At 43.2% G+C, this 9958-nt stretch overlaps 1 protein-coding gene across 1 annotated transcript in view; it reads right to left on the reverse strand.

The window, feature by feature from the left end:
- Nucleotides 1–8612, reverse strand: part of LOC117507203 (tensin-2-like) — an 82400-nt gene extending 73788 nt beyond the window's left edge. Inside the window, exons 1-2 of the mRNA XM_034167016.1 lie at nt 8580–8612; nt 8454–8503 (exon numbers count right to left, since the gene is read on the reverse strand). The gene's annotated coding sequence lies outside the window, so the exon portion shown is untranslated. The remainder of the gene's footprint in view (nt 1–8453; nt 8504–8579) is intronic.
- Between the last annotated feature and the right edge of the window lie 1346 nt (nt 8613–9958).

Consider the following 9958-nt stretch of genomic DNA (forward strand, 5'->3'; position numbering starts at 1 on the left):
CGACAACAGTGGTAAAAAATAAAATAAAAATCCACTGGACAGGCTGTGGAGCAGCACAGATAACACACAACAACAGTGGTAAAAAATAAAATAAAAATCCACTGGACAGGCTGTGGAGCAGCACAGGTAACACACGACAACAGTGGTAAAAAATAAAATAAAAATCCACTGGACAGGCTGTGGAGCAGCACAGGTAACACACGACAACAGTGGTAAAAAATAAAATAAAAATCCACTAGACAGGCTGTGGAGCAGCACAGGTAACACACGACAACAGTGGTAAAAAATAAAATAAAAATCCACTGGACAGGCTGTGGAGCAGCACAGGTAACACACGACAACAGTGGTAAAAAATAAAATAAAAATCCACTGGACAGGCTGTGGAGCAGCACAGGTAACACACGACAACAGTGCTAAAAAAATAAAATAAAAATCAAAATCCACTGGACAGGCTGTGGAGCAGCACAGATAACACACGACAACAGTGGTAAAAAATAAAATAAAAATCCACTGGACAGGCTGTGGAGCAGCACAGGTAACGCACGACAACAGTGGTAAAAAATAAAATAAAAATCCACTGGACAGGCTGTGGAGCAGCACAGGTAACGCACGACAACAGTGGTAAAAAATAAAATAAAAATCCACTGGACAGGCTGTGGAGCAGCACAGGTAACGCACGACAACAGTGGTAAAAAATAAAATAAAATCCACTGGACAGGCTGTGGAGCAGCACAGGTAACGCACGACAACAGTGGTAAAAAATAAAATAAAAATCCACTGGACAGGCTGTGGAGCAGCACAGGTAACGCACGACAACAGTGGTAAAAAATAAAATAAAAATCCACTGGACAGGCTGTGGAGCAGCACAGGTAACGCACGACAACAGTGGTAAAAAATAAAATAAAAATCCACTGGACAGGCTGTGGAGCAGCACAGGTAACGCACGACAACAGTGGTAAAAAATAAAATAAAAATCCACTGGACAGGCTGTGGAGCAGCACAGGTAACGCACGACAACAGTGGTAAAAAATAAAATAAAAATCCACTGGACAGGCTGTGGAGCAGCACAGGTAACGCACGACAACAGTGCTAAAAAAAATAAAATAAAAATCCACTGGACAGGCTGTGGAGCAGCACAGGTAACGCACGACAACAGTGCTAAAAAAAATAAAATAAAAATCCACTGGACAGGCTGTGGAGCAGCACAGGTAACGCACGACAACAGTGCTAAAAAAAATAAAATAAAAATCCACTGGACAGGCTGTGGAGCAGCACAGGTAACGCACGACAACAGTGGTAAAAAATAAAGTAAAAATCCACTGGACAGGCTGTGGAGCAGCACAGGTAACGCACGACAACAGTGGTAAAAAATAAAGTAAAAATCCACTGGACAGGCTGTGGAGCAGCACAGGTAACGCACGACAACAGTGGTAAAAAATAAAGTAAAAATCCACTGGACAGGCTGTGGAGCAGCACAGGTAACGCACGACAACAGTGGTAAAAAATAAAGTAAAAATCCACTGGACAGGCTGTGAAGCAGCACAGGTAACGCACGACAACAGTGGTAAAAAATAAAGTAAAAATCCACTGGACAGGCTGTGGAGCAGCACAGGTAACGCACGACAACAGTGGTAAAAAATAAAGTAAAAATCCACTGGACAGGCTGTGAAGCAGCACAGGTAACGCACGACAACAGTGGTAAAAAATAAAATAAAAATCCACTGGACAGGCTGTGGAGCAGCACAGGTAACGCACGACAACAGTGGTAAAAAATAAAATAAAAATCCACTGGACAGGCTGTGGAGCAGCACAGGTAACGCACGACAACAGTGGTAAAAAATAAAATAAAAATCCACTGGACAGGCTGTGGAGCAGCACAGGTAACGCACGACAACAGTGGTAAAAAATAAAATAAAAATCCACTGGACAGGCTGTGGAGCAGCACAGGTAACGCACGACAACAGTGGTAAAAAATAAAATAAAAATCCACTGGACAGGCTGTGGAGCAGCACAGGTAACGCACGACAACAGTGGTAAAAAATAAAATAAAAATCCACTGGACAGGCTGTGGAGCAGCACAGGTAACGCACGACAACAGTGCTAAAAAAAATAAAATAAAAATCCACTGGACAGGCTGTGGAGCAGCACAGGTAACGCACGACAACAGTGCTAAAAAAAATAAAATAAAAATCCACTGGACAGGCTGTGGAGCAGCACAGGTAACGCACGACAACAGTGCTAAAAAAAATAAAATAAAAATCCACTGGACAGGCTGTGGAGCAGCACAGGTAACGCACGACAACAGTGGTAAAAAATAAAGTAAAAATCCACTGGACAGGCTGTGGAGCAGCACAGGTAACGCACGACAACAGTGGTAAAAAATAAAGTAAAAATCCACTGGACAGGCTGTGGAGCAGCACAGGTAACGCACGACAACAGTGGTAAAAAATAAAGTAAAAATCCACTGGACAGGCTGTGGAGCAGCACAGGTAACGCACGACAACAGTGGTAAAAAATAAAGTAAAAATCCACTGGACAGGCTGTGAAGCAGCACAGGTAACGCACGACAACAGTGGTAAAAAATAAAGTAAAAATCCACTGGACAGGCTGTGGAGCAGCACAGGTAACGCACGACAACAGTGGTAAAAAATAAAGTAAAAATCCACTGGACAGGCTGTGAAGCAGCACAGGTAACGCACGACAACAGTGGTAAAAAATAAAATAAAAATCCACTGGACAGGCTGTGGAGCAGCACAGATAACACACGACAACAGTGGTAAAAAATAAAATAAAATAAAATAATGAGACCGCCCTCGTCAGGAAGACTTTATTCTACTGCACATGTCAACTGACTTACAATTACCAGAGCTAAATTTAGTTGAAGCTAATTGGGCTGCTAATGGTTTTCAAAGAGAGCTGAAAAGCTAATCCGCCAACAAAAAAGTTAGCTTCACTAATTAGGTGTTTGCTGTTTAGCTGAACTGTGCCCACCACTGATGATGAACTATAACCTGGTAAAGCACATAGTAACAGAAATAATGCCACACAGTCAGGACCATAACTGTTTGGACAATGACACAATCTGTTGGGAAGGTGTCGTAACACGGACCCGCAACAGGGGGCGCAAATGAACGCACAATGGATAAGACAAAGAGTAACAATTTAATGTTGTGAAACGCACAACTGGATACAGACAAAAATATATAATGCCAATTAAACACAAGGTGACGTGCGGGCAGGCTCAAAGATAGGAGACCTCTGGCAATCGAAGAGCCGGGACCCACACAGCTTCCACCACCAACGGCCTGAAGAACACCGGAGCCGCCAAGTCCTGAGTCCCCAGGTGGTCACCGTCTTCTGTTGCAGACCCTGGTACTGCTGGCAGAAGATGAAAACAGTTAATGGTGAGTGTGTATCCACACACCCAGTAATCCTTCACCCACAGGTCTTCAGGGAGGGAAAACCTCCACCTTCGATACAGAATCACCCGTGCAGCTCCTGACAGTTGCTCCTTGGATGGAGTGAGAGGCGAAGACGTCGCAGACTCTCACTGCACGCCAATCCAATTATTACAGACTTCAGGAATACGGCTGCACACAGAACAATAATTAGTCTCAGAAAGTATGAATTGCAGAGAATTACCTTAACGGTAGCTGATTTCTCGGCGAGGAGGTGGAGTAATAATCCGGCTTTTGTAGGGAAGGTGGTGATTGGTGACAGCTGGTGTAAATGAGTGACAGCTGTCACTCTCTTTTGTCTCGTCGCCCTCTCATGCTTGAAGCCCGCACTCCAAGCAGGGCGCCGACTGGTGGTGGTGGGCCAGCAGTACCTCCTCTTCAGCGGCCCACACAACACAATCTTTGTAATTTTGCCTCGGTAATCAAACACAACAGAGCTGAAATGAAACAATCAAGATGTGCTTCATAGTGTGGACTCCTAAGGGTACAACAAAAATATTGCATTAACACTGAATAAATTACAGCTATTTGTATACAGCCCTGCATTTTCTCAGGCCACAAGTAGATGGCCAATGTGAATATAAGGGTTATTGTTAATTAATCATCACCTTTCTAGCCAGTTTTCTTTACAGAAGACAGGGGTTACAATCATTAACATTTCTAAGTCACTGAATATGTCTTGGTCTTAATTTCCATCCGTCATAAATACTAACAATATGGTACTCTGTGGTAAAAAAAAAAAAAAAAAAATCTGGCTGGAGTGGACAGACTTTCACCACACACAGACACACTTCTGATGGCTGAGGCCAGGAAGTCACTTTACAGCCTGGATCTTACTATTGATCCTACAACCCCTGGCAAAAATTATGGAATCACCAGCCTCGGAGGATGTTCATTCAATTGTTTAATTTTGTAGAAAAAAGCAGATCACAGACATGACACAAAACTAAAGTCATTTCAAATGGCAACTTTCTGGCTTTAAGAAACACTATAAGAAATCAAGAAAAAAAGATTGTGGCAGTCAGTAACGGTTACTTTTTTAGACCAAGCAGAGGAAAAAAATATGGACTCACTCAATTCTGAGGAATAAATTATGGAATCACCCTGTAAATTTTCATCCCCAAAACTAACACCTGCATCAAATCAGATCTGCTTGTTAGTCTGCATCTAAAAAGGAGTGATCACACCTTGGAGAGCTGTTGCACCAAGTGGACTGACATGAATCATGGCTCCAACACGAGAGATGTCAGTTGAAACAAAGGAGAGGATTATCAAACTCTTAAAAGAGGGTAAATCATCACGCAATGTTGCAAAAGATGTTGGTTGTTCACAGTCAGCTGTGTCTAAACTCTGGACCAAATACAAACAACATGGGAAGGTTGTTAAAGGCAAACATACTGGTAGACCAAGGAAGACATCAAAGCGTCAAGACAGAAAACTTAAAGCAATATGTCTCAAAAATCGAAAATGCACAACAAAACAAATGAGGAACGAATGGGAGGAAACTGGAGTCAATGTCTGTGACCGGACTGTAAGAAACTGCCTAAAGGAAATGGGATTTACATACAGAAAAGCTAAACGAAAGCCATCATTAACACCTAAACAGAAAAAACAAGGTTACAATAAGCTAAAGAAAAGCAATCGTGGACTGTGGATGATTGGATGAAAGTCATATTCAGTGATGAATCTCGAATCTGCATTGGGCAAGGTGATGATGCTGGAACGTTTGTTTGGTGCCGTTCCAATGAGATTTATAAAGATGACTGCCTGAAGACAATATGTAAATTTCCACAGTCATTGATGATATGGGGCTGTATGTCATGTAAAGGCACTGGGGAGATGGCTGTCATTACATCATCAATAAATGCACAAGTTTACGTTGATATTTTAGACACTTTTCTGATGTTTAAGGATGATGAATCATTTTTCAAGAAGATAATGTATCTTGCCATAGAGCAAAAACTGTGAAAACATTCCTTGCAAAAAGACACATAGGGTCAATTTCATGACATAGGGTTAATGTCAATGAGCAGATGTGATTTGATGCAGGTGTTAGTTTTGGGGATGGAAATTTACAGGGTGATTCCATAATTTATTCCTCAGCATTGAGTGAGTCCATATTTTTTTCCTCTGCTTGGTCTAAAAAAGTAACCGTTACCGACTGCCACAATCTTTTTTTCTTGATTTCTTATAGTGTTTCTTAAAGCCAGAAAGTTGCCATTTGAAATGACTATAGTTTTGTGTCATGTCTGTGATCTGCTTTTTTTCTACAAAATTAAACAACAGAATGAACATCCTCCGAGGCCGGTGATTCCATAATTTTTGCCAGGGGTTGTATTATTGTCAGGATTCAGACTCCAGAGAGACAGAGAGAGAGAGAGAGAGAGAGATGTTGAGAGGGAGTGAAAGAGAAATAGAGAGAGAGAGAGAGAGAGTAAACATTTAGAACTATCTAAAAAGTGATTATATGTCATGTTTATATTGTAATGGCTTGGAACAGAACAGACACTGCGTCAAGTGGAACAGAGCTCACGTGGGTGACATTCAGATCGCCTGCTGTGTTTTATGATCTGACGGTCTGTATCACCTGGGGCAGCCTGTCAATGTGCGCATCATGCGCTTGTTCGCTGCAGCTGGTCGCAACAGCGATATATGTTTTTATGTATGTCCATGTGAGGACAGCAAGCAGACACGTGTCACAGTGGACAGTTTATGTCTGTCCAAACACGGTACGTGTTCTCTAGTTGTGACGTCCAGAATCAGAGATCTTAACAGCTGCGGCTGTCAGCGGCCACACCCCCTGTCTGTCCAGCGCACATACCAATGTGTCATCCTCTTCTGTGTTATGTGAGCTGTCAGTGAGTCTCTGGTCAGCAGCTGACAGGCAGCTCGCTATGCTGTGTGCGCTCAGACCTGCCTGTCCAGCCCCAGTATGACTGTGTCTGTGTAGAATACATATCAGCAAGTGTGCCCCCCCCCCGCCTTCCTGCTCCCCCCAACACATGTGGTGTGCTGGGGGGAGCAGGAAGGCGGGCGAACCACACGTATGCCACGTGTTTTGAGGGGGCAGGAAGTGCAACACGAGCACACGTGCGATACACATGCAGGCCACATGTGGTTTGCTTTTTTTTTTTTTTTTTGCAAAGCTACACCTGGGGGCACTTAGACAAATTTCACAGCCAGCTCGAAAGTGGTCGCCTGCTGACTGTTTTCATGCTGACAGCGTGAATAGCCATCATCCGCGGTGTTAAATGTTCATGTGTGTCACCTCCTGGAATTTGCCAGACAACTGCCGCGAGAGGGATCAAATGGGCTCTCACAGCGCACACTCTGTCTTTCAGCTGCTGGTGTGCGCAAACAGTTGTAGCAACAGGTGTATGAGGTGTTGGAGGCAGCTCCGATTTTTCACAATTGGCATGCAACTCCTTCGTGCGCTAGTCGACTTAAATCGCGTTATGTGTGAAGGGGCTCTTACAACGGTTTAAAATCTTTGTGATGAGTTTACTCTCCTGCACAACAGAATGCATGCAAGTGCGTGGATCAAAGTTGTGCAAGTGAGAGCGCTATTTTCATGGCAGAATAGTTCTTCCTGATCTGAATATACATAAATGCATAAATATACATTCCCATAAGCGTGCTGAACATTTGTGTTTGACAAGGACCCATCAGGGTGCAGGTCTTTAGTATGTAAATACACCCTCTGCTAAACTCAAAGTAACTGATAAGGTGATTAGTTAAGCCCCTTTCACACCGGGGCTGCTCCCAGTTGCTTCCTGTTGCATCATGACGATGCAGGAATATCTGCGTCAGGTGCACGCAGCAGGGGGCAAAGAGGAAGTGAGAACGCAGCCTGCAGGTTCTCTGCACAGAGAAGTCAGAGTGCACAGTTTGGCTGCAGCCAGACTGTGCACTCTGACTTCTCTTCTAGTTTATATTTGTTCTTGTGCTGAGCTGCAGGTCTGCGCTCTGAGTTCTGTTATAGTTTATCTTTCCTCCTTTGACCGCGAATGAACCGTCCGTGAGCAAATGTGGAGATGTCTGGAGTTCTACTTGATGTTGACATGTCCTGTCTCTGGCAATCAGTCTGTGAGCAGGACCTATGTCCTTTTTTTGTCCTTTTTTAACACAATGATGAGAGTTTGAGGGGAGAACAAGGAACTAATGCCTGCAGCCAGACAGTTTTTTTTGTGTGTGTTCACATGTGCGCATGAACGAACCGTCCGTGAGTAAATGTGGAGATGTCTGGAGTTATAGTTGATGTGCACATGTCCTGTCTCTGACAATCAGTCTGTGAGCAGGACTTATGTCCTTTTTTGTCCTTTTTTAACAGTGATGAGAGAGTATGAGGGGAGAACAAGGAACTAACTGCCTGCAGCCAGACAGTTTTTTGTTCACGTGTGAGCGTGAATGAATCATCCGTGAGTGGACTGGAGATGTCTGGACTTTTTACTGGATGTCTCTGGCAATCAGTCTGTAAGCAGGACTTTTATGGATTTTATTTAAACATATTTGTGAGAGAAGAAGCTGCTGCTGCCTCATTGTGCCTCTCTTCACCAGACAGCTCCACACAGAGAAGGAGCTGCAGCTTCGGGAACAATGGAACACAGTAGGAATCATAAATTGGCGTCGGGTAACGTCGTCTTGTGAGGGTGTGGCTTCCAGTCATGGTGAGTACCGTCCTGTTGCTCTGACTTGCGCTGAAACCACTTGATTTTGCGTCGAGCAGGGGACGCAAACAAAAATTCAACATGTTTAATTTTTGTTTGCGCTCCTCGCACTGTTGTGGTGCCGAGCTGCATCAACTCGGCACTAGGTTGCTGCCATGTGGCGCCGTCATAATGCCGCACGACGCAACTGGGAGCAGCCCCGGTGTGAAAGGGGCTGAAAGGAACAAGGTTTCGTGCCCGCCACTCTCTTTTCTGCATATCATAACAGACTTCAGTGGGGAGTAGAATCTGTGACCTCCTGTTGTTTCCTTTAGTGTTTTACATTTACCTTGGTAAGGAGCCTCGATCCTTCTGTGGCGTAGATTTACTGGGGCCGTGCTGAGGAAGAAGAGGAAACTTTAACTTCAGTGAAAGTGATAACTACTCTGTAAAAAAATACGATGCTATAACTCACCAGGTCTGGTGCTGAGACACAGCTGGAACTCACCTGAAAAAGAAAGAATCACACAGTTTTAGTTTTGCTACAGAAACACGCACTCATATTCCATGTCCACATACAAAAGGAGAATGAGCCAGCATGCGCCAAATGTTTGCTTTAATGCTCTCGGCCTTGTTCCAGAGCACAGATGAAGGAATGGAAGGACAGGGGGATGAAGACTGATTCCTGTTCCACTTCTCTCATCTGCAACAGCTGGCAGGAATAAAGACACTGTCAGCACAGGTTTGGACTAAGTGGCAGACAAGTGAAGTGTCGTGTCAGACTGCTTGCAGAAAGATACACAAACATTCCATAACTCAATAATAATAAGAGAGAAGAAATAATTGCCCTGTGCAAGTATTATAAGCAGTCCTCTTTGTACGTGCTGAATGTGTGTGTTTGTGTGTGTGTGTGTGTGTGTGTGTGTGTGTACGCGTGGACTAAATAACGAAAATTACTAGACTGATTTTCAACAAACTATGTTGGGATATTACTTTGGTTAGTGTCTCTCTATGATAAACATTTGGAAGACGTGTCAAAGGTCAAGGTCAGGCAAAACATAATGCAAAGAAGTACATTTACTACAGTATCTCTGCTGCCAGTGTGGTTACACATTTGATCAAAAGCTCATATTGATCAGTGAAACATTTGTGATTGACTGGTACAAGTGACTTCATGATGAATCACAAGAAAACATGATATGAAGTCATATAGTAAAACAAAACACCTTTCTTATGATAGCTCCCAAGCAATGTAGCTACAGAGAAGCTCTAAAGCTCATATTGATCAGTTTTTACTAATGATTCAGAATGATTCATTAGGAAGTAATATATATATATATATATATATATATATATATATATATATGTATTTCATAATATGAACTTATGTCACAGTGTGCAGGGACGTATCAGCCCTCTGATGCCTTTCATTGTGTTATATTCTCTCACCTAGAAGGAGGAGATAAGGTTAAACCTTACTTGTGTGAAGTACCTTGAGGCAGCTTTGCTGTGATTTTGCACTATATAAATGAAATAAATTGAAATAAACTGCACACACACACACACACACACACAGGCACACATACAACCAAAAACACCCCCTCCCTGACCCCTGGCCACTAGAGAATGATATTTTTTGGGAATTCCCGTGGGTCACATGATTCCCGCGGGATGGGAGTCAAAATTTTATCAATCCCGTGATTGGGATGGGATGGGAATAAAAATGAACAGGAGCGGGCAGGAGCGGGAATGCCAAAAATAGATGATGATTTTCATCTATTTAAAACAACCAAAATTACACCCGTCCATTGTTACAGTCGTTTTTCAGTTAAACACAGTCAAAATTCGCAAGTC

The sequence above is a fragment of the Thalassophryne amazonica genome, chromosome 3 (genome assembly GCF_902500255.1).
Source record: "Thalassophryne amazonica chromosome 3, fThaAma1.1, whole genome shotgun sequence".
In the NCBI taxonomy this organism is placed as follows: Eukaryota; Metazoa; Chordata; class Actinopteri; order Batrachoidiformes; family Batrachoididae; genus Thalassophryne; species Thalassophryne amazonica.